Source organism: Giraffa tippelskirchi, chromosome 2, assembly GCF_054371585.1.
Source record: "Giraffa tippelskirchi isolate mGirTip1 chromosome 2, T2T-mGirTip1v1.2.pri, whole genome shotgun sequence".
NCBI classification, from domain to species: Eukaryota; Metazoa; Chordata; class Mammalia; order Artiodactyla; family Giraffidae; genus Giraffa; species Giraffa tippelskirchi.
Genome location: NC_137276.1, coordinates 101,327,682 through 101,353,675, shown reverse-complemented (window position 1 = coordinate 101,353,675; position 25,994 = coordinate 101,327,682). Strand labels below are relative to the sequence as shown.

General features: G+C 40.2%; 1 protein-coding gene across 7 annotated transcripts in view; it reads left to right on the top strand.

Annotated features, from left to right (window-relative positions):
* TMEM108 (transmembrane protein 108) overlaps positions 1-25,994 on the top strand; it is a 417,720-nt gene that overhangs the window by 1,483 nt on the left and 390,243 nt on the right. For all 7 annotated transcript variants that reach the window (XM_081569819.1, XM_081569824.1, XM_081569820.1 and 4 more), the window contains exon 2: positions 5,447-5,561. The gene's annotated coding sequence lies outside the window, so the exon portion shown is untranslated. The remainder of the gene's footprint in view (positions 1-5,446; positions 5,562-25,994) is intronic.

Genomic DNA, 25,994 nt, shown 5'->3' with positions numbered 1-25,994 from the left:
ACAGGGCTTCAAAGGCTTTTTATTACTCTTACCTTCCCCATAGGAAGTTTTGCTTCTTTAGGAAACGATGTGATTTTTTTTTCCCAAACATCTAAGACACACCCCATGCCTGTGAAATGCCCAAACTTGTTAAGAAATCAATTTATTTGGCAAGTTCAAACTAACTAAAGAAGGAACACGATTTAAGTGTTCCCCCTAACAAATTTAATGTTAGGGGGAGTCAGAATTAACATAAACTGTAGCAGATCAACTTTTGGTGGTTTTCTGGGGTGAGCGAAAGTAAAAGAAAAGGTGTTGCAAAGCTTGTTGGGAATGTAACAAATGACCTCATAAAGTAAAATATAGATTGTCACCTGACAGATTGGTACATAAAGCAAATTAGAGTAATTTTAGAACCTGTCAGTGATTTGTTTCTAGCTAGTATCAGTGGGGAGAGGAAGGAATTTGGAGGCTGGGGTAGGGAGTATAGTTTGAAAAGGTATATGCTTTTGTGTTTAGAGAGAAAATGTCGCTTTTGTTATATAAACTACACAAAGGGCATGCAGTGTTTATGTTTAGTCTGTGGAAGGGAGGCAAGGGTTTTGGAAAGGTTGAGAAACACTTATTAGGTTAAACAAGGGAAAGTGTAAAGATTGGCAGGCTTAGTTCATCTTAAGGGAAGCAACGTACCTCAGTGACCTGCAGGACAAGGTTTATTCTCTGATTCAGTGAAAGCCCACTAATGTTGTTTCCAAAGCAACAACAAAATCATTTCCTTTCGGTCGTTTCTGTCCCCTGGGTCAGGGAGGGAAGAGTGAATGAGAGATTAGAGTCTGACCTGCATGCCTAAGCAGCACTGTCCTTTGAGCAGGATCTGTGTCACACTGTGTAAATCTAAGAGCCATCACGTTGAGAGAGGTCTGAGCACCTTCCCTGGACTCTTGCTGTAAGATAGAGTGGGATAACATTGCCACAGGTGGAGGCAAGGTGAGATCATCTGATACGGAAGCCCTCGGGTGAGGAGAGCTAGGAAGTGTTTAATTCAGTGAAGCTCTGCCTTTGGAGCTTTGAGAAGGCAGAGCTGCCTCTCTACTGGCTTGACTGGCTGGGCTTTATACGGGTTCCCAAGGACCTTCCCTTCACGATGGGGGCTTCTGTGAATTTCTGTGTCTCAAGTTGTAAGCATCAGTTATGCTTGTAATGTGCTCTAGAAAAGAAAGGCTCACAGAAACACAAATCTAGGCTGCCATTCTTTCAGGCGTATCAACCGTAGGCTTCCAGAAAACAAGTTATGCCCTCCCTACCAGTAGATGGCACTGCTGTCTCTGGGAATTCCTGGAGGAGATGAAACGGAGCTGGCAAACCAGTGATGTGTAGCCTCTGGTCTAGAAGATTTTGAAAGGCTGTGTCAGTTCCCAAAGAAAATCCTTAAAAAAAAAAGTTATAAAAGCCAGAAATATTGATACAAGGTAGGAATGATGGTTATGGGGGTTGAGAATGGGTGCCATTACTTTGTTGGTTGTGTGTGGGAAATGGAGAGGGTAAGCTGACAAGCATTGGAGCACAGGTTTTGAAAGCCCTTGCATACATATTGTTGGCTAATTGAAAATAAGGTTGAATTTATGATTCAATCAAATTTCCCAACAACTTCCTAGTGTCTACGTCCTTGCTTATAAAACTCGTCTGTACACATGGACGGGACTATACACATATAACTTTTAAACCTGATCAATATCCAATAATTACATATCTGAAGATAGTGGTGAGAGTATTAGTAAAAATAATGCTCATGCTTACTATAGTTTATTGCTGTCCACATTAGTAGGTCAAAGTTATCCTGAATCAGTTTCTTCTAAAACTTAAAAATTCTGAACAAGTATTCTACAGTTTTAAGATTTTATTAGCAATTCACATCCTGAACTTTGGTTTTATTGACCTTATTAGCCAGGATTTGTTCATTTATTCCCCTCTTTTGAACTACCTTTTCTTTCATTTTTTAAAAAATAATTGACTGTTTTTGATATGAATTTTGTAGCCATGTATTTGAAGGAGGTGATACCATTGCTAGTGAGGTTACTGTGCGTATGAGCTTTGACCCTTCTAGGGGCATAGAACTCTGCTCCTGGGAGTCATTACCCGAATCACTTGCTTCCTTTCCTCATGCTGTCCCTGTGCTATGGCTCAGCTTTTTGGAGTTTATTTCCATCTCTCTTCAAGTGAACTCATGAGCTGATTTTTATTACCCATGCCAAATCCTAAAATTCTGCTTACGCTAGACAGCAGTAGTCACAACAGTTTGCTAACATTATCTCATTATGTGACCTCAAATACATTTCTTTGCCTTTCTGAACCTCAGTTTTCTCATCTGGGTCACTGAAATTGAGTGAGATGTGATGCATGTCTCTTGAAAAAAATCCTTTCTAAGTCAAAAATTCTACGGCCAGCTGATTCTCATAAAGTGTCAATATTTCTGAAGCCCCTGAAAAATTCTCATCTAAAAGGTATTTTCATGCAGTGAACCTAGAGCAAAAAGAAATCTCACTAATATTTCTTCTCAGAGAATCCTAATAATTCAGAGTTTTAAGAAACCTTAGGGATGGTGTAGCTTGACCTTCTCATTTTATAGACAAAGAGTTTCACCTCAGAGCTGAGTGATTTGCCCAAGCTAACAGAACTAGAGAGTGGTAGAGAACTGGGACCCAAGCTCATGTCAGTCCTGCCTTTTCCAGTGCTGAATTTCTTCACCTGCCATCAGTACACAGAAGATGCTGTGTCTACACGGCTGGAGCCAAGAAAATTCTGAGTAATTCCTTAAAGTAGGTTTTTAAACCACAGCATGAATAGTATTGTGTTGGGCAGAAATTCAAGGTCTGACTTCTTTTTTGCACCTTATTCTTTTCTTCACTGACCGTTCTTGAGTAGTATTCTTTACTATATATCCTTATGTTTTTTTAAACTTTCCTGCAGAAGAAAAAAACTTTCTTCACCCTAGAAGAGTCATTCCCCAATCAGATGTTTTTAATTGGGTCCATGGACTCTCTGAAGGCTATGTGACTAGAATAATTTTCATATAATTGACTTCCTTTTTATTCATATATATGTTTTTCTATGCATTTAAGAGATTATTCTGAGGAGTTCCTTAGGCTTCAGTAGATTGCCAAAAGGAAGGGAGGGTCCATGGCACAAGACTAGGTAAAACTTCTAGGATCGAGAAGAGGTTCTGGGAAATTTCCAGGATGGGAGTTTTTGAGGTGCTAGAGACACTATGGCAGAGGAGAGTTGGGGGTGGAGTACAGAAGTAAACCTGTAGCAGTTCTTAGAACATTTTACCTTTATTAAAATGCTTGAAATTACTCACTAAATGAAGATGCTGATAATAGCATTTTACTCATCTTAACTATGGATATGCAAGTATTGATTTCCATTTATCATTCCTTGTTCATTAAGTTCAGTTCAGTTCAGTTGCTCAGTGGTCTCCGACTCTTTGCAACCCCATGAACCACAGCACACCAGGCCTCCCTGTCCATCACCAACTCCCAGAGTCCACCCAAACTCATGTCCACTGAGTCAGTGATGCCATCCAACCATCTCATCCTCTGTCATCCCCTTCTCCTCCTTCCCTCAATCTTTCCCAGCATCAGGGTCTTTTCAAATGAGTCAGCTCTTCGCATGAGGTGGCCAAAATATTGGAGTTTCAGCTTCAACATCAGTCCTTCCAGTGAACACCCAGGACTGATCTCGTCCCTCCTAATTTTGCCAAAATACTTTCAAATTTATATCTCTTTATTGGAGACAAGCATATTAAGAGGTTCCATTCTTCCCTTCCTGACTTAGGACTTTGAATTTGGACTCCTGTCTTTCATTGCTGAGGCCCTATATTTACTTTCTGCTCTTAACTTCGAGGACCTCACCATGATCTCAGAGATGCAAAATAATTTAAGTATGATGGATAAAAAAACCCTTGAGATTCCTTTATTTTTCCCCAGGATTGCCTATGGAAACCTCTGTTCCTCCTCAGCTGATTGTTAATATTTCCTTTCCCTTTTTTATTTGCAATCTCAAATTCTCTTTCTAATTGTCCCCTAATAGCAATGACTCAGTGTGTATGTATGGAAAATAAAAATTCTTGTTTTTGCCAGAAGGTATACAGAAGTTAATTTGTGTTCAGGTCACATTTTGGACATGTGAGATATAAGTTTGGTGGAGATCACTGTTTCGAAGAACATTTGCTTGAAAAACTTGGTCTGCCCTGTGACCCCCTTCCCTTACGTCCGGTATGATGGTGGTCCACGCTGGTGAATGCTACCTTCTGGTACCTTTTTAGATTTGGGCCAGAGTAGCCATTTACTCTCACTTTAGCAGAAGAATAAGAATTACCTTTTCTTCTTCAGCAGCTTATCAATTGAACTTATGTAATAACAGAAGAAAAAGTCCAATTTCTGTACTCTGATCCCAGTACACTGAGTTAGCATGAGATTTGAGGGACATTGTTGACTTCTGAGTTTGCTTCCTTGTCTGGAAAATAAGAGGGGAAAGCAGTGACCACTTCAATTCTTTCTAGTTCCGAAATCTTGTGACTCTTTGAAATTTTACCTAGTACCCTGAAAATGGGGAATTTATGTATAATCAAAGTTGGTACCAGTTCTTTATATCTGCAGATCAGTGTATACCACTGTATATCAGTGTATACCACTTTGTGGTATACAAAAATATTCTCTAATTTTTAAAATCTATTTTCTACTTCAAGTGTGGTCAGAGAACAACATCTGGAAGTTTGCAGCTCAGCATTTTGTCAAGATACCCAGGAGCTATGCATGCTGTTTTGTCTCATTTTTGAGTCTCACACTGACGCATAGGTCAATGAGGGAAGCAGAGTATTTCACAGATGAGGAAACCAGATCTCAGAGTCATTAACTAACTAAGTGAGATTTACTGTTAGTGTCTCCCCCAGAACTCCATACTCTAAACCTAATATCTTCTTTGTTGGGCCGGAGTCAGGCTTGTATGATACTGATTATTAGCTACCCAGCAACCCACGGATTTAGGTGTGGCTGTGTAACTAAGTGGAAGTGGAAAAGCATTGTGGTCCATTTCTAGGGAAAAAAGAAACAAAAAGAGAGCACCCACACAAGTTCCTCCATGCTGTTTTATACTCCTTGTAGGCTGGAATGGAGAGGGTCCCTACGAGATCTTGGGATGCTATGTTAAAGGATGGGGAGGACTTTTGTCAGCCTGGTTGCCTGGATTGCTGTTAAGGGAGACTGTTCAATTGTCCGGTATGTATACGGGAACAAGAAATAAGCTTTCATTGAGCTTGAACCATTATATATGTTTGGGTTTATGTGTTAAGTAAGTACTGATAGTTAGCCTATGCTAGCAAATTCACTTGAGGAACAGTGGCTTGGAACTTGAAGTTATGGATCTTCTGGCCTAATGTATTCATTCATTCATTTTTCATCTTTGGTAGTTGGTGATCGATTGGCTGTGATCCACCATGCAGAAGTCAGTGATGAAAGGCAACAAAGCTGGTGGGTCATGAGGATGTAAGTGCATTTGAAGGCTCTCACACCCTCTACTCCAGGGTAAGTCAAAGGCATTCTTTGCCGTTGTTGTTCTGGTTTTACTCTTGTCTTAACAGCCTCTTGGCGTCAGTGCAGTGGGGTGCCCTGTCTGTGAAAGGTTCCCAAAGCCTTTAGTGATTCAGGTCATAAACACTGTTAAGATCAGCACTTACAAAGCTAAAATCATGGTCCAGGTGATGGGATAGAATCTGCATGGGAATATCTCAACATAAGAATTTTTTAGTGAGTTTGTATGGGGTTTGATTTACATATGGGGTGAGGGTGTTGCTGGGCCTTCCTGAGAAGGCAACAAGGCCTGAGTGCTGTTTTCCTGTAGCCACATCATATTTTTATCTCTGCTGACACAAATTCCCCTCTCTCAGCACCCTACTCTTCCATGGATCACTTTGCTTAACTTTTCCTGCATTAATCACTTTTTTTTTTCCACGAGATGGGAAACTGCTTATCAGAGAGTTGATGATTTCCAGTTTGGTAGATAATAGCTGTAGCAAAGCACGTGGTTCTGCCCATTCCATTTTATTTGATCCAGTGTCACTGGAAGTCACATGTCCATTCCCTCCTCATCTGTTTGAGTCCTTAGTGCAATGAATGTAGGCACCAGGAGCATTATAACTAAAGCTGCTTAGGATTTTTGTTTGTCGTGAAGATTTTGAGACCAAAAGGAGATTTGGTGTGCCCTTCTCAGAGGCAGTGGAGGGCTGAGAGGGAGGAGTGAAAAGGACATCCCATCCTTTCTGAGGTCCCTGGCTTTTAGAGCTTAAGCTAAAACCAGACTCACTAAAGAGAAAATAATAATTAATACAAATCTAAGCAGAGCTAAGAATGGTTAGGAAAAAGGGGGACAGGAGGTTATATTTAGAAAAAAAAAGTGCTCAGCTGAGAAACTGGATGGAGGATTGTTTTTAAGCATCTTAGTTCAGTACTGTGGAGTCCTTCCTGATAATGTCCCATTACCCATGCTCAGACAGAGGGCACTCAGTAAGGCTGATGTCCTTCTGTTCCTCACGTGGCTCAGTAATGAGTACAATTTACTGAACAAAATAGACAATTAGGAGCTGTAGATCTCTGGAGATTCCCATAAGCATGCATCATTACAGCTCTGAAGTGATGCATGTGCTTAGAGATAAGCAAAGCAGAGGACAGGGAGCTGTAGGGCACATCAACAACTGAAGAGTCCAGGTGAGCAGCCAGACACAGACAGCGCCTGGGGGTCCCTAAGGAAAGGACCTGGTCTCTGCTAAGCTTTCTCATTAGAGGAAAGGAGCCACACTTTGCCAGCTTTCCTCATTTTCCTCTGTGGCGCCCATGTATTTTCTATTTTAAAAGTAACCAAAAAGTATAGCATGACAGAAATAGCACTCAACTGATATGTTTCTGTGTAAATGCTGTATGAGGATCAAATTACAGAGGGAGCCATTCTTTATTGATTAGAAGCCAAAGAAACTAGTATTGGAGATGCCAGAGGATCAGGGATTCTCATCCTCAGCACCATTGGCATGCTGAGCCTGGTGATTCTTAATGTTGTGGGCTGTCCTGTGCATTGAAGCATGTTCAGCAACATCCTTGGCCTCTACCCTCTAGATGCCTGTAGTTCCCCCGACCCCCACCACAATCATGACAATCGAAAGTGTCTCCAGACATTGCCAAATGTGCCCTGGGAAGAAAACTGCCCCTGGTTGAGAACCACTGCTGGAGGTGATTTAATTTTGCTCTTGAGTTTCTCTGGGATGGCATTTCAGTAATTTAGCCTCATTATGCTAGCTTCCCTACCTGTAAAATAGACACAGCATTTGTAAGTCAGTAGCCTAAAGAAGGGATGTACAAAGCACTGTGTGATTACTTGAGAGCTCTATGAATGCTAAGAAATACCTGTCTCCTCAAATATCCAGGACCCAGGGATCACCCTTAATCCTTATGAAGGCAGTAGCTGAGGAACAGGGGAGTTTAAAGGGTCAGTGGTGGGGGAAATGATGCCTAGCGCCAGATTCTGATTTCACTTGAAGCCTTCATATTCAGGTCATTTTAACAATATACTCTTGAATAAAGGCTTTTTTTGGGGGGGGAAAGGAAAAATGGGAGAGCGGAGGAGAGAGAAATAAGCTGTTAGAAGAGTAGTCAAGGAAATTGCTTTTAACTAGGGATGGGAGATTGTGGTAATCTCTTAAAGTGACTCCTATAATTAGTGCTAAGTTGCTTCAGTCATGTCTGATTCTTTGCGACCCTATGCGCTGTAGTCCACCAAGCTCCTCTGTCCATGGGGATTCTCCAGGCAAGAATATTGGAGTGGGTTGCCATGCCCTCCTTCAGGGGATTTTCCCCTCCCAGGGATTGAATTGAGTCTCTTAAGTCTTCTGCCTTGGCAGGTGGGGTCTTTGTCACTAGCACCACCTAGTGAGGGGAAGTCCTTGACCAGAGGACATAAAGAAGTAACCCTCCCAAAGAAAAATATCCTCCCAAATTACTACAGATCCTAGAGCAGATTTTGTGAGTAATACAACAAATACCAGAGAATGTTTGGAGAAATCTGTTTTTTATTCTGTAGCTTTTCGATCTATTTCTTCCCTCCTTTAAAAGTATAGAAAAGGGGTTGCCTTCAACCCATATCCTTTGAATGATACATAAAATGTTTTAGGATCACAGTTGTTCTTCTGCTCATCTTCTAGAACTGTGCTAGAATGGTGAAAAGGGCTGTCACCCTGGCATGGGCCTGAAGCAGTCACGTTAGGAAGAGCAAGTACAGGGATTAGATGTAAACTGTCTTGGCAGGTTTGAGTTCAGCATTGCTGAGATGTTGGTCTCTGTACTTATTAGATACACTCACCAAACTTACACCAAGACCATACTGACACAGGCATAGTGTGGACAGAGAGTGTGGCCATCATCAGGAAGTTCTGTTAGACAGCACTGCTGTAGTATGTAAAGACTCTATTTATCAGCAATCCGTACTTGTAGTGACAGTGTGTGTGCTTATTATAATAAGACCTCACCTCATTTAAAACAGGATTGTGTTTTGGACTTCTCCATCCTGAGTCACTTTTCAGTCTGTGAGAGGATCTTGCTGAACTTTTTGGCTGCACCTGTCACAGAAAGTGCCATGAGCCTGTCTCTCTGACATAACTGAGTGCACTGCCTCAAAAATATTTGTGCTTTAATCCCAGGCTGCTGAGCTGTCTCTTCCCATTTGGTGTCTCTATACCCTGACCCTCGGTGGTGAAGCTTGTTTGTGCAGGATGTCTCTTTTGATACTGCCTAGAGCTTCACACAGGGTCTGGGACAGGTGGTGAGAGAGTTTTCACCTTCCTTTCTTCCAAGCCCCAGCGTGGCTCAGTAAAGTGTTTCATAAGAAGGTATTAGTTCACAAGCTTAAGCTCTGAGGCGATATCCCCTAAAGAATTAGTTTGTAAGGTAGTATAGGACATATTTAGTAGTTAAGCCCTTTAGCAACATGGAAGAATTTTCAGGTGATATTATCTCTTACTAGTACCAATATTAGTTGCTCTGAAACTGTCATAATTAGGACAAATGAAAAGATGTAGAAATAAAGACACATATTTGAAAAGATGTAATTTAAATCTAACTGAGCCCAAGACTGTTTTGCATGGTAGAAGGAATGAGAGCAAAGAGTTTACGTGCTGTGAGTAGTGTTGCTGGAGACAAGGCATGGAGATGGCTGGGCTGAGATGGTTCTTGGGTGGCCTTCACTGACTGCCTCTCTTCCTGACTGTGTGGTGCTGATCCTCGTACTGCCCTCCTCTCTTCACTTTGTGTTTCTGTTCTGCTTTGGTCTGCTTGGGGTGTTGGAGGGGTCTTAGTGTTTCTCAAGGCAGGTGCTCTTAGCATTTTGATAGAATGACACATCATTGTGTGAAACTTTGCTGTCCATTATAAGACATATAGCATCCCTGGTCATTGGATGCTTGTATTACTCTAACCAAGTCATCAAGTCAGCCAACAAAGCCCCCTGTATTTCTAAATATGGCCTCTGAATGAGAATCACTGGCTGCTAGAGAGTTGGGGGGTTTAGAAAGGGGGAGTAATTTAGAGTTCCAGAAGGTACAGGTGCTCGGAGGGGCTGGCTCATTAATTTCTGATATGACCTGACCTATTGCCAGTGCTGGAACTGCTTTGGGAGCCAATATTATTCTATAGAGACCAGAAGAATCAGGTTTTGCCAGTGAAAAACTTGGTCCCTGAACCTCGAAATCAACCCAGAAGTCACAAGGGGGAAGTCTGTCAGTGCCACAGAGGGTGGAGAGAATACTGAGGCTCCAAGAGCATGCTGGCTTTTATTCTTGACTGGGAGAAAAAAATGCAGCAAGGGCGATTTAAAGACAATCCAAGAGAAAGGGGTTTTGCCAGCCATTTCTTTTCTCTCTCTGTGATTACAAAAACTGGTGAAGTAGCCCTAAATTTGTGAAGTTATGTGTAGACTCTTAGATGGGAAATCTGAGGTTGTTTTATAGTTAGTAAAGAGAAAAAGAACACTTTCAGACATCTTGCTGTGGGGTATCGATAAATGTCTCTGATTACAAGAACAGAAGCTCATTCAAGTTACCTTAAGAAATGGAAGGCTTAAGTAAGGATACATGGGAAAATAAAACAAATGTCAGATGTGTGGCAAGTTGTGGGTAATCCCAGAGGTCTTTCAGGATGAGAAAGAGTAGTCATGTGGCTAGACCTCACAGGGACAGGACCTAACTCAGGACCAGGAGGATTATTGCCTGATCTGTTGCAACTCGAGGATGTGTCTGCACCAACAGTGCTTGATCAGTCCGCATTCTACTTCTCCACCATTTACATGGCTCGAGATTCCTGTTTTGGCTTCTCTACTCATGTCTTCCTGTCCCCACAACCTAACTGATGGTCTGTGTATGGACCAAGAAGGACAGGAATGTGATAATTCTGTAGTAACTATCAGCCCTCTGGTTATAGAGATCTTTCTCCCAGGCAGTCTTAGAGGTGCTGATGCCCTCTCGTGGTCCACACAGCAGTGGCCTGGGTCTTCTTGCCTCAATGAGGACTGTGGTTTCTCTGGAAGGGAGCAGTGGTAGGGTCGACAGAATGTGAGACCTCTCTTGTGTAAGGTCACTGAATTCTTAACTCTTAGAATCAACATAAACAGTGTTTGTGGGTTATGTGTATAATAAAGAATTGGAAGATTACTTTTGAAGCCTCTGCATTCAGTAGCAATTATGAAAAAGCCTGAATCCATTTTTTTAGGAGACTGGCTGCAGCCCAGAGCAGAATGGTAGGGAAATTGCTGGGCTAGATGATTGGGAAATCAGCAGTTGTATTTTGCATATGGATATTTTATTTTTTTGCATCTGTCAAACGTGATTCTCTCAACCACCCATGCATCTCGTAGGAATAATGGCTAGGTAGCTGTCTAAATGTTGAAAGACATTTTGACATCTCTGACAAGTGTTATTCAACAGCTGGGTTTGTAAGATTCCAGTTTTGACAAAGTAAAATAATTTGGCTTATTACTCCAGAAATAAATTCCATATAGATGGTGTCATTTTAGGAATTACTACCTTAAAGGCAGACTTTAAAATGTTTTGTGTTGTAGTGTGTTCTGTTTATTTACCCCCAATCTTGGAGAGCTAGTTTCATATGAACCAATGATTGAATAAGACTTCACAAGGGAGTGCATCCTCATATTTGCAGAAGGCTCTGTCCTTATTTATGATTCTGTGGTAGGATAAGATGATGGTCCTGGCTTCATGGGCCATCACAGCTGTGAAGGGTGTGCTCTGTGACATCACACACAGCCCATTGGCTCACTGAATTCATTTAAGGCTCTTACTCTTCTCAAGTAGCTGGACCATGGGAGTAACACATACAGAGTTAGTATTTCCTTAGCTGCAGCTTCTGTTGAAAGAGGCAGAAGAGAAGTTCAGTGGGGCTTCTGCAACTGCTAGGTGAGGAAAGAATGTAGTCTGTTACTGAAAGATGATTGGGATCAGCTTTGTCACTCAGGTGCTGGAATGAGCAGAGATGAATCTTTTGCTTCAGTTTCTCTTCTTACTCTGGGAAGATCCCTATCCCCTCTATGGAATTTTTTTTAACAAGAAGGGAAAAATAGAGAATTGTATCCAATATATTTTAACATACATGATTGTATTTCTTCTGAAGAGGAAGATTTGTATATAGTAACCATATATCACCAGATTAAAATCTTCAATTTTAATTTTAAAGAAATTCTAATCTTACAGTTTAAACCAAAGATAAAGTCAAATTTTTGAATATATAATTTATTTTTTATAAAAATAAAACAAAATTATGTTTATTCTCATAGAATCAGGAATTAATTTTCAGTCCTTGCATGAAGATTCTGTAGCAATGGTAAAGACATCTGCTCTCTTCAAGGTGTAAAGAGATGAAAAACGATGCCTGAAAGATGCCTGAGAGCCCCAGGCCCTGAATCCTGGGATTTTGTTCTGCTCTAGGCCACTCCCTAGATAAGTGTTGGGGGATAAGTGTGATAAATGGACACAGATGCTTGAGAGGAGGGCTGAAACCTCCAGCTTTGGTGAAGTGTCCTGTGCTTCCCATGAGCCACAGAAAGGAATAGATCCTACTCAGTCCTTTCCCTCTTGAGCCCATTGTTGAATCCTGCCCTTAGCTTTTCTAGGAAACAAAGCTATGGCTGAAGTAATATCCTCAAACATGATTTCTTATTAGCATGTCCCTTTTAAAAGAAGCTTCCTGGACGAGGAAGATGGCAGACAGATGCATGCTTCCCTTAGCTGTCAAAAGCTGTCTCCTTTCTATGGGAAAGTGAAAGTTGCTCTGTCCTGTCCGACTCTTTGTGACCCCGTGGGCTATATAGTCCATGGAATTCTCCAGGCCAGAATACTGGAGTGGGTAGCCTTTCTCTTCTCCACAGGATATTCCTGACCCAAGAATTGAACCTAGGTCTCCCACATTGCAGGAGGATTCTTCACCAGCTGAGCTGGAACACTTATTAGATCACTTCTGAAATTTTTAATTATTGACATTAGTAAAATATTTGCCAGACATTAAACAATAGGACATTAATAGAGACCCCCAATTAGTGTCTTTTAATTTGAGAGCCCCAAAATCATGTTAATATGGTACTAGACTCAGCTTCTTTTTCCTTCTGGTGTTTCTCTAAATGCGTCTCCATCTTTTCCCTCCTCCCACTAACCTTGTTATCTAGTTTAGATCCTTTGGTCTGTTTACCCCCTTTCTTACATCTTTCTTGATTCCCAAATTTCTGTGATTCCCAGCAGCCTGAAGGACAATGTACTTCTTACCTAGGCATAAAGACAGTTTGCAGCATGACTCCAACTTACTGTCTGACTTTCTATTCTTTCTGTTCACAAACTGCTCCTTACTCAGACTGGTCCTTGGTCCAGTTGTCTATTCTGTGCATAGAATGTCCTTTCTTTCCAGTGACCATATCTGTTTTGTAGCATTGAAAACCTTTGTCCCATTAGCCAGATGTGTATTTTCATCTTGTCTCTATCAGATTTTAGAAAGGTGACTTTGGGGAAAATATTTAATTTCTCTCAACCTCAATTTTCTTTATTTGTAAGAAAGGATTCAAAATAGCCCCCTTATAGGATGCTTGTGAATGTGGTACCATGTCCTTGCTTCTGACTGCCCAGCACAGAGCTATGTGTGTAGGCTTATCATGTGCACTTGCTGACAAAGTTACTGATCAGATTTGCCCAGCTGGTCTGAATCACATTTCTTGATTAGCCATCCTCTGCCTACAACTGCCACACCTTCTGTAACCACATGTTTCTTCTCCAGTATCCCTAACTTGATCAGTAAGTGCCTGAAAGTATACACTCCTAGGGTGTGGAGGGAAGGGACCCTCCCACACTATTGGTGGGAATGTGAATTGGTGCAGACACTGTGTAAAACAGTATTGGAGCTTCTTTAAACTACAAATAGAGTAACCACATGACCCAGCAGTCTCACTCCTGGGCATATATCCAGAAAGGACAAAAACTCTAATTGGGCTTCTCTGGTGACTCAGTGGTAAAGAATGCGCCTGCAGTGCAGGAGACATGAGAGACACAGGTTTGATCCCTGGGTCGGGAAGATTCCCTGGAGAAGGAAATGGCAACCCACTCCAGTCTTCTTTCCTGGAGAACTCTATGGACAGAGGATCCTGGTGGGCTACAGTCCATGGGATCATAAAGAGTTGGACATGACTGAGCAATTAACACTTTTTCTGTCTGTCTTTCTAATTTAGAAAGATGCATGCACCCCAGTGTTCATACTGGCACTGTTTACAATAGCCAAGACATGGAAACAACCTAAATGTCCATCAACAGATGAATGGATAAAGACAGTGTAGTGTGTTTACTACACACACACACACACACAAATACAGTGGAATATTATTCAGCCATAAAAAGAATGAAGTAATACCATTTGCAGCACTGTGAGTGGACCCAGAGATTGTCATACTGAATGAAGTAAGTCAGAAAAGACACATATCATACGATATTGTATGTGGAATCTAGAAAAAAATACAAATGAACCAATTTACAAAACAGAAATAGACTCACAAACATAGATAACAAACTTACAGTTATCAAAGAAAAAATGGGGAAGAGGGATAAATCAGAAATTTGGGATTAACAGATACATACTACTATATATAAAATAAATAAACAAAGATGTTGCTGTGATTTATGTCAGAGAGTGTTCTGCCTATGTTTTCCTCTAGGAGTTTTATAGTGTCCACTCTCATATTTAGGTCTTTAATCCATTTTGAGCATGTTTTTGTGTATGGAGTTAAAGAATGATCTAATTTCATTTTTTTTTTTAAACATGTGGCTGTCCAGTTTTCCCAGTACCATTTGCTGAAGACATTGTCTTTCTAACATTGTACAGTCTTGCTTCATTTGTCTTGGATTAGTTGGCCATAGGTGCATGGGCCTATTTCTGGGCTTTCTATCCTATTCCATTGATCTGTGTTTCTATTTTTGTGCCAGTATCATACTGTTTTCATGAATGTAGCTTGGTAGTATAGTCTGAAGTCAGACAGCCTGATTTTTCCAGCTGCATTTTTCTTTTCTCAAGATTGCTTTGGCTCTTTGGGGGTCTTTTGATCCATCTCCCAGAATAATGAAAAGAAAAACAAAAATAAACAAATGGGACCTACTTAACCTCAAAAGCTTTTTCATAGCAAAGGAAACAATAAACAGAATGAAAAGATAATTCACAGATTGGGAGAAAATATTTGCAAATCATATGATCAATAAGGGATTAGTCTCCAAAATTTATAAAAGCTGTAATGTCACTTAACGGCATCAAAACAAACAACACACTAAAAAAATGGACAGGAGACCTAAATAGATATTTCTCCAAAGAAGACATATGGATGGCCAATAGGCACATGAGAAGATGTTCAACATCATTAATTATTAGAGAAATGCAGATCAAAACTACAATGATATATCAACTCACACCTGCCAGAATGGTTATCATCACAAAATCCACAAACAATAAATGCTGGAGAAGGTGTGGATAGAAGGGAACTCTCCTACACTGTCAGTGGGAATGTAAATTGGTACAGCCACTGTGGAGAACAATATGGAGATTCCTTAAACTAAAAACAGAGCTGCCATATGACCCTGCAATCCCACTCCTGGACATATGTCTGGAGAAAAGCATTATCTGAAAGGATACATGCACCCCAATGTTTATGGCAGCACTGTTTACAGTTGCTAAAGCATGGGAGCAACCTAAATGACCATCAGCATAGGAATGGATAAAGAAAATGTGGTACGTAAATACAACGGAAGTTTACTCAGCCATCAAAAAGAATGAAATAATGCCATTTGCAGCAGCATGGATAGACCTAGAGAGTGCCATACTGAGTGGAGTAAGTCAGACAGAGAAGGAGAAATGTTGTATGACATCCCTTATAATGTGGAAACTAAAAAGAAATGGTACAAATGAACTTACAAAACAGAAAGACTCACAGACTTGTAAAACTTATAAGGGGAAAGGGGATAGTTAGGAAGTTTGGGATGGTCATGTACACACTGCTCTATTTAAAATGGATAACCAACATGGACCTATCGCATAGCACATGGAACTCTGCACAATGTTATGTGGCAGCCTAGAGAGGAGGGCGGAGAAGGCAATGGCACCCCACTCCAGTGCTCTTGCCTGGAAACTCCCATGGACGGAGGAGCCTGGTAGGCTGCAGTCCAGGGGGTCGCAAAGAGTTGGACATGACTGAGTGACTTCACTTTTAATTTTCACTTTCCTGCATTGGAGAAGGAAATGGCAACCCACTCCAGTGTTCTTGCCTGGAGAATCCCAGGGACGGCAGAGCCTGGTGGGCTGCCATCTATGGGGTCGCACAGAGTCGGACACGACTGAAGCGACTTAGCAGCAGCAGCAGCAGCAGAGAGGAGGGAGGTTTGGGAGAGAATGGATACATGTATATGTATGGCTGAGTCCCTTTGCTGTTCCCCTGAAATGATCACAACATCAGCTACACCCCAATACAAAATAAAAAATTCAAAAGTTAAAAAAAATAACAAGGACTTAATTGTATAGCACAAGAGACTATGTACAGTATCTTGTAATAGCCTATAATAGAAAAGAATATAAAAAATAATATGTGTGTATGTGTGTTAGTGTGCTCAGTCACATCCGATTCTTTGTGACCCCACGAAGAGGCTCCTCTGTCCATGGGATTTCCCAGACAAGAATATTGGAGCAAGTTGCCCTTTCCTTCTCCAGGGGAATCTTTCTGACCCAGGGATCGAGCCTGTGTCTCCTGCATTGCAGGTGGATTCTTTACCACTGAACCACTTGTGTATGTATAGCTGAATCATTTTGCTGAACACCTTAAACACTGTGAATCAAATCTATGTCAATAAAAATAAATAAATGAAAATTAAAAAAAATGATTGAATAAACTTGTTACTTTGGGAAAAAAAAGATACTGTTCTCCCTGCACCTGTTATGGTGAAAATTATCCTGGACCTTCATAATGTCCTGATTTATCTCCCACATTAGAAATTGAAGGCAGTTTTAGGGTCACTCCATACAACCTGAGCACTGGTTCATTATCTTCATAGTTGATTCTTTTTATGTACGGTGAGATTATCATGAAGATCAATGGTATGATTATAGCTGTCATGAGAACTTAAACCTCTTTAAAACAAAGTTTTCACAGGCCCAACCAACAGGCTTTTTATTCCAAACATCATTTAATAAAATGCAACATGACATTAACAGGATTGCTTGTATGAACCCTTGTACGAACCCTTGGAGTTCATTTAAGCACACTCTGCCCCATATTGATTCTCAATTATAGCATGTTTAGCATGAATAAACCTGCTGGTGTTCTCAAACAATGGTAATGCTGTCCTGGCAGTTCTGCTCTTCTGACTGTGGAGCTGAAAGCATATCAGTGTTTCTTTTGTTCACTCTTTTTAAATTATGGTTTTCCACCTCTTGCTCAAATTATTTAAGCCATACTTTAGGCTTATAAATTGTAGTTTTTAAAGCATATCTCCTTCTGGCCCTTCTTACTCTTTCCTTTATTTCTCCATTTTTCTTATTGTATCATGGACAAAATAAGACTTAATATTTTTTTTTCTACTCAAGGTAAGAAAAATTAAAATACTTGTATTGCTTCTCTGGTTTGAGCTTCCTTTTTTAGTTATTAGCATTGGCTGCAATTTCATATATACTTGTGGGTCTCTCACTGAATTAATTTTGTCTCTTGCTTGTTTTTTTAAAAAATTTTATTGATGCATAGTTGATTTGCAATGATGTGTTACTTTCAAGTGTACAGCAAAGTGATTCAATCATTCTTTTCCCATATGGGTTATTATATAATATTGATTAGAGTTCCCTGTTCTATATAGTTGTTGTTGTTGTTGCTCAGTTGCTTAGTTGTGTCGATTCTTTGTGACTCCATGGACGCCAGGCTTCACCATCTCCCGCAGTTTGCTCAAACTCATGTCCATTGAGTTGATGATGCCATCCAACCATCTCACCCTCTGTCACCTCCTTCTCCTCCTCCCCTTAATCTTTCCCAGCATAAGGATCTTTTCCAGTGTGTCAGCTCTTCGCATCAGGTGGCTGAAGTGCTAGAGCTTCAGCTTCAGCATCAGCCTTTCCAATGAATATTCAGGGTTGGTTTCCTTTAGGATTGACTGGTTTGATCTCCTTGCTGTCCAAGGGACTCTCAAGAGTCTTCTCCAGTACCACAGTTTGAAAGCATCAATTCTTCACCTCTCTGCCTTCTTTATGGTCCAACTCTCACATGTATATGTGACTACTGGAAAAACCATAGCTGTGACTATACAGACTTTTGTCTCTGTTTTTTAATACGCTGTCTAGGTTTGTCACTGCTTTTCTTCCAAGGAGCGTCTTTTAATACTACATAGTAGCATTAATGCTATGTAGTAGGTCCTTGTTAGTTAATATTAATCCCAGTCTCCTAATTTGTTATTTCCCCCATGTTTCCCCTTTGGTAACCATAAATTTAATTTGATTTTGAGATCTGTGAATCTGTCTCTATTTTGTAAATAAGTTCATTTGTATCATTTTTTTTTTAGATATAACCAATGTCATATGACATTTGTCTTTCTCTGTCTGACTTGCTTCACTTAGTATGATCATCTCCAGGTCCATCCATGTTGCTGCAAATGGCATTATTTCATTTTTTGATGGCTGAATAATATTCTATTCTGTGTGTGTATATATATGTATGTATATATGTATACACATATATACATACCTATATACCACACCTTCTTTATGGACACTTAGGTTGCTTCCATGTCTTGGCTGTTGCTGCCATGAACACTTGGGTGGATGTATCCTTTTGAAGCATATCTTTCTCTGGATATATGCCCAGGAATGGGATTGCAGGGTCATATGGCAGTTCTATTTTTAATTTCTTAAGGAAGCTCCATACTGTTCCCATAGTGGCTATTACCAATTTACATCCCCACCAACAGTGTAGGAGGGTTCCCTTTTCTCCACACCCTCTCCAGCGTTTATTTTTGTGGATTTTTTGATGATAGCCATCTGACCAGTGTAAGATAATACCTCATTGTAGTTTTGATTTGCACTTCTTTAATAATTAGTTGGGGCTTCTCAGGTGGCTCAGTAGTAAAGAATCTACCTGCCAATGCGAGAGATGCAGGTTCGATCCCTGGTTTGGAAAGATCCCCTAGTGTAGGAAATGGCAACCTACTCCAGTATTCTTGCCTGGAAATTCCATGGACAGAGGAGGCTGGTGGGCTACAATCCATAGGGTTGCAAAGAGTCGGACAAGACTGAGCATGCACGCAGGCAGTCAATAATTAGTGATGTTAAGCATCTTCTCATGTGCTTTTTGGCCACCTGTCTGTTTTCTTTACAGAAGTGTCTTTTTCGATCTGCCCATTTTTTTGACTGGGTTGTTTGATTTTGAGCTGCATGAGCCATATGGGAGAAAATATTTGCTTGAATTTATTGATGAAAGGTAAAAGTACAACTGCGTGGATTTTTCTGAATTCTTTGGTGATATGAGCAGTAGCTAACTGAACCCTTAACGATTGTCTGAATTTTGTGCATTTTCTCTCTTTTTACCTTAGACTTTTGAGGGAAATATATAAAAATCCATGAGAATATCTGTGGCATGAAAGGATACATTACAGTATACAGTCAGTCCTTCGTATCCATGGTTCTGCATCCACGATTCAATAAACTGTAGATTGAAGATATTTGAGAAAAAAAGTTACACAGAGTTCCAAAAAAAGGAAAACTTGAATTTTCTGCACACTGGCAACTATTTACATAGTGTTTACATTGCATTTATAACAATTTAGATAGTATTTACATTATTTTAGGTAACATAAGTAATCTAGAGATTACTTCAACACTGATGTTTTATATAAGAGGCTGGAGCACCTGCAACTTTTGGTATCTACTGGGGAATTGCTGCTGCTAAGTCGCTTCAGTCGTGTCCAACTCTGTGCGACCCCATAGACGGCAGCCCACCAGGCTCCCCCGTCCCTGAGATTCTCCAGGCCAGAACACTGGAGTGGGTTGCCATTTCCTTCTCCAATGCAGGAAAGTGAAAAGTGAAAGGGAAGTCACTCAGTCGTGTCCGACTCCTAGCGAACCCATGGACTACAGCCTACCAGGCTCCTCCGTCCATGGGATTTTCCAGGCAAGAGTGCTGGAGTGGGTTGCCATTGCTTTCTCACTGGGGAATTAGCTGGGTCCAATTCCCCAGCAGATACCTACAGATGACTGAATTTTTCTTTCCAGATCCTCTTTTTGGAGAAGATTTGTGATAGAATTGTTTGTTTGGGGTTTGGGGGGCTCATGATCAGAAATATTATCTAGTGTAACTTCTTTGAATAGAGAGAGATTATAGGCATGCAGCAGGAGCCTCCCACTCTCTTCTCTCCATGAGCACTGATGGAGGGAGTGCCTGTGCTTGTGTGTTTAGGGTGACAGGAAGGGAGAGTGGTAACAATAAACTGGGAGACTCTATTGGATGAAGTTGCTTGTTAATCCTCCTGAAGGGGAAAAGCCAGTGTCTCAGCCATGCGTTCTTCTTCACAGAGTTATTCATAGTTGGAGAAAGCAAGAAATACACAGCCTCTAATCAAGCTGTATTTTCTTTTAAGCTGTTGATTTTGAGTTTTTTAAATTATGTGCACTGGGATGAGAAAAGCAATGGGAAGATGAGGTGTACAGCAGCTGATACGTGGCCACTTTGTACCTTAGGTTGAGTCTCCTACTCTTTCTTCAGGTTTAAATAAACCTCTCAATTTCCTGCCTGTGAGCTAATGAGAACTTTCTCCTACTGGAAGCTCTCCCCTGTTCCCTCAGAATTTAGGAAGAAGAGCAGATGGGATTAGATCTTGCCTTGGGAGGATGGTAGCCCCCCTGTGGGTTTGTTCCTGAGGAAGGAAAAGGAACTCGCGTCTTAAATTATTTCCAGTCACATCCCGCTCGGCCCTCAGAATCACCGCTCTCAGGTGTGCTGTCTGTGCCACAGCCTGTCTGCCTGGGTTTCCTCCCTTTGCAGCTGGGCAGACCACTAAATGTTGGGGCTACTTCCCTGTGCCCACCACCTTTCTTCCCAGGGTGGAGAAGATGGGAGAGGGATAATCCTCAGGGGTGAGAGGCCCAACAAGAAGAGACCAAGAAGTACCAAGGGCAAAGTCCTGTTTCCCAGTTCCACTCCAGGCCTTCCTGCTCATCTAGCTTTGCTTCTTTGGGCATTATAATTTGAGGCCACATTTTGGAACTAGGAGACTTTGATACTAGTTGGAATTGTGTTCCTCATTTATTTATTTGTCTCTGGAGTTAGACAATAAGGTCTCCTCAAGCGTGGACCCTGCCAGGAACTTCTTGTGCATTCTTTACATGACCTACCCTACAGGAGGCACATGGGTAGGGTCTCAAAATAGGGGGATTTACAAACAATAGTTTGTAGCCTATCTTATTCATTCCTGTGTGTGTGTGTGTGTGTGTGTGTGTGTGTGTGTGTGTGTGTTAGTCGCTCAGCTGTGTTTGACTCTTTGTGACCCCATGGACTGTACGCCACCAGCCTCCTCTATCCAAAAAATTCTCTGAGCAAAAATACTGGAGTGGGTAGTCATTCCCTTCTCCAGGGGATCTTTATGACCCAGGAATTGAATCCGGGTCTTCTGCATTGCAGGCAGATTCTTTACTGTCTGAGCCACCAGGGAAGCTTCATTACCATTTTAATGTATTTTTTAAAAGTCCACTTGCTTGTTTCTCTCTGGAATAGCATTTATTTTTCCAGGTGGGTGAAACTTTGAATGCCTCCAAAGCTGTCTGCAGTAGGATTGATTTGGTCCTGTCGGACTTCATCTGTTGTTGAGCTGAATCTTACTTCTCTCTTGTAACCCTGCAAAGAGTCTGCAGTGTCAGGAATATGAGCCTCACTTTTTACTTAAGAGGCTTCCTTAACTACCAGAAGATGGAAAAGCTGGAGTTCTTTTCCATCAATTCTCACTTAAATTGTCTGTGTGGTTACAGAGGAGTCAGTTCACTTCTGTGTAGGGTACTTTAATAATTAAGAGTCCATCCAGCTCCTCTTAGTCATATCACTTACTCTGTTATTTTTGTTTTCATTTAAGTTATCCTATTCTTTGTCCTAGTTGTTTAATGTAGTCTTTTTTCCTTAGCCACACCCATTTCTTTGAAGGGCAGGGACAAGACCTATTTATCATGCATCCTTGGCTACCCTTTTTCTCCATATAGACCAAGCATAAGACTCTATTCAAATTAGGTAATCCATACATGTTTTAACATAATTAAACCCAAGCATTTGTAGAATTCAACAGGAAGAAATGCCTTTAATACATTAAGATCTAAGCATACCTTAGAGGTTTCCTGGTCCACCTCTTTTTTGGATCAGTTTATTGATTCAGTTATTTCTTAATTCATCCCTCCTTTCTTCCCTGTATTTTGTGCCAGGCACTGCATAAGGAGCAGGAGATCCGAGGTGAATATAGAGGTGGAGCTTACTGTCAAGTGGAGAGGATAGGCAATGAACAGATGATTGAATCTGAAAGCTATAAGTACTGGGAACTCCAGAAGCCCACCACCGGGAGCTGCCTTAGGGTCCAGGGAGGCTTCTGTGATAATGTAAGGTTTAAACTGGGGATTATCAACCCAGAGAAAGGAAGTGACTTGCCCAAAGCCAGTCAGTAGCTCCTGTGTAGCAGAGCTCAGCCTGTAACCCAGGTTTCTACCCAGATTTCTTAGCAGAGGTTTGCCTGTAACCCAGGTTTATTTCTCTGAATTTTGTGACAATTCTGTGAAAGCCCTCATTGTTAAAGTACTTTGATCTTCTGAATTTCACTGAGTATATACCGTTTAGCTATTATATGAATAGCTTACATTTTGATGAGAAAGCCTTATGTATTTTTTCCTTCCTTGCCACCTGTGAAGCAATATACAATGTTTTAGTACCTTCCTTCCTTTTGGAGTACTTATTGGCTTGCCTTCTATTACATTCTCTTGATCCTGTGATAACTTATCTCCCTCATAACTTTTAAGTTTTATTTAATTTTCCCTAACTTATTAGGAGATTTTAAATTTTATTCTATGGGGTGGTAAAATTTAAGAACTCGGGAATTATAGACATTGAGAATGGCTAAAAGATAAGTGATGATAAGAATTTAATAAAAATTTCAAAACAAACTTCAGGGGCTCTCTGAGATGATCCCAAGAAGTTGGAAAGGGATATTTTTACCAGTTTTTCTTAACTCTTCAAAGCTCATTACATATGTGGGCTTGGCTGGAGATGACAACTGGCAAATCCTAAAGAGAACTCTTCACATATTTACTCACAAGTTTTTTTTGGGTAAGTTGCATGGGAAGAAGACCAAGGCAGTGGGAATAAAGTCCTTGAGAAGAAAGATATAGAAGGGGGCCCACTTAACCTATAGATACAGTGAGTACTTTGAAAATTTATCATTCCATGTTAGTTTGCAGAGAAAGGCATAAAATATGATTTCCACAAGATCACATATCTAGTTAACAAAGGCTTGAGCTGTGTGAAATTATCTGCAAAATGTTTACATTTAAGGGCTTTTTTCCTGGGTGGTTCTGGCTTCATCAGATTCTCAAACAGGGCTCTCATCATAAAATGGTTAAAAATAATGGTACTAGCAGAAAATACTGATTTTAAAAATTTTGGAGTGATAGAATCTTTCCATATGTGTCATGAAAATGAGAAATTGTTTAAAAATTATTCTTTCATAGTATAATAAAACTTACACATGACAAAAATCACTATAAACAAGATTTAAAGATGTGACTAACTGAAATATTTAGAGCACGTTTATCGTTAATGTCTCTAACATGCAAGTAGAAACACATTGGCAATGGGTTTCAACAGCGTAATGGTGTTAGCAACAGTGAGGATGTCTGTAGGGCTTGGGTCTGTGTTGTTATAACCGGTTGGTTGGTTGGGTCTCTGTTGTTACAACCTTTGTTTCATAGTATACGTCACTATGTAAGATGTGTATATATTTTGATTAAGCAATTCAACTTCTAGATTTTGTCTAGAGAAGGCAATTGTACAGCTGTTGAAAGATGCATTCACAGGGATACCCATTGCAGGTTTGTATTTGATAAGAAAAAAAACTAGAAATAACCTAAGTATCCATTAGTAGGAGACTTGTCACTAAATAATGGTACACGTCTACCATGGAATACTATATAGCCATTAAAAATAACACAGTTCTGAACAGAAAGCCCAGAAATGAAGCCACATGTATATGGTCACTTAATCTTTGACAAAAGAGGCAAGGATGTATAATGGGGAAAGGACAGCCTCTTCAAAAAACAATGTCAAGAAAACTGGACAGTTTTTTTTGACATGCTAAAGAGTCAAACTGGACCTTTTTCTCATACTATGTACAAAAATAAACTCAAATGGATTAAAGACTGAAATATGAGACCTGAAGCCAAAAAACTTCTAGAAGAAAACAGGCAGTATTACCAATACGTCTTTGGATCTGCCTCCTCAGGCAAGAGAAACAAAAGCGACAGTAAACAAATTGGACTAGATCAAACTCATGGCTCCCCTGGTGGCTCTGGTGGTAAAGAATCTATCTGCAATGCGAGAGACCCAGATTCGATCCTTGGGTTGGGAAAATCCCCTGGAGAAGGGAATGGCAATCCACTCCGGTATTCTTGCCTAGAGAATTCCATAAACAGAGGAGCCTGGTGGGCTACAGTCCATGGTGTTGCAAAGAGTCACATGGCTGAGTGACTAACACAACACAACAACAAAACTCAAAAGCTTTTCTCTGTGAAGGAAACTATTAACAAAATGAAAAGACAGACTACTGAATGGGAGAAGATGTTTGTAAGTAATGTATCCTATAAGGGGATTAATATCCAAGATATACAGAGAACTTATACAACTCAACATAAAAAAAAATGCCAAAAAACTCTCTTAAAAAATGGACAGATCTGATTGGAGACTTTTCCAAAAAAGCCATATAGATGACCAACAGAAATATGAAAAGATGATCAACATCACTAATCATCAGGGAAATGAAAATGGAAATCACAAAACCTCACACCTGTCAAAATGACTGTCATCAAAAAGGTAGCAAGGAACAATTGGCTAGGATGTGGAGAAAGGGGAACCCTTGTACACTGTTGGTAGGACTATAAATTGGTACAGTCACTATGAAAAATAGTATGAAGGTTTCTTTAAAATCTATACTTTTCATATGATCCAGAAATTCTACTCATGGGTATATATCCAAAGGAAACAAAAACACTAATTCAAAAAGATACATGCACCCTGATATTCATAGCAGCATTATTTATGATAGCCAAGACACGGAATTAATTGAAATGTCTATTAATAGATGAATGGATAAAAAAGACACATATACATACATCCATATACACACACACAATGGAATATTACTCAGCCATAAAAATGGAATCTTGTCATTTGTGATAAGATGAATGGACCTATAGGATGTTAGGCTAAGTGAAATAGGTGAGAGAAAGACAAATACTGTATGATTTCACTTATATTTAGAATCTAAAAAAAAATGAACAAATCATTTGGAAACAGAATTATAGATACAGAGAATAAACTTTATGGTCCCCAGTGGGAGGAAGGTGGCAGGGTAAGTGAAATAGGTGAGGGAGATTAAGAGGTCCAAACTTCCAATTATAAAATGAGTCATGGGGATGAAATGTACAGCATGAGGGATATTGTCAATAAAATTGTAATCACTTTGTATGGTGACAGAGGGTAACTAGTCTCATTGTGGAGATAATTTTGTAATTTATAAAAATATCAAATCACTATGTTCTAACATAACTAATGTAGTATAGTATGTAAATTACACTTCAATTAAAAAATACTTTATTTTTATTGGAAGCTATCTGACAAATTAGTAAGTTAAATTTCGGTTAAAATAATTATGATCACAGAAAAATTAAAGTAATGTGAGCCCATTTATATAAAATTGTTTTTATATATGTACTTGACCAGAAAGGGCTTCCCCAATGGTTCAGTGGGTAAAGAATCTGCCTGCACTGCTATCCAAAAGACTACAAGCAATAAATGCTGGAGAGGGTGTGAAGAAAAGGGAACCCTCTTACACTGTTGGTGGGAATGCAAGCTAGTACAGCCACTATGGAGAACAGTGTGGAGATTCCTCAAAAAACTGGAAATAGAACTGCCATATGACCCAGCAATCCCACTGCTGGGCATACACACTGAGGAAACCAGAATTGAAAGAGACACGTGTACCCCAATGTTCATCACAGCACTGTTTATAATAGCCAGGACATGGAAGCAGCCTAGATGTCCATCAGCAGACGAATGGATAAGGAAGCTGTGGTACATATACACAATGGAATATTACTCAGCCATTAAAAAGAATACATTCGAAT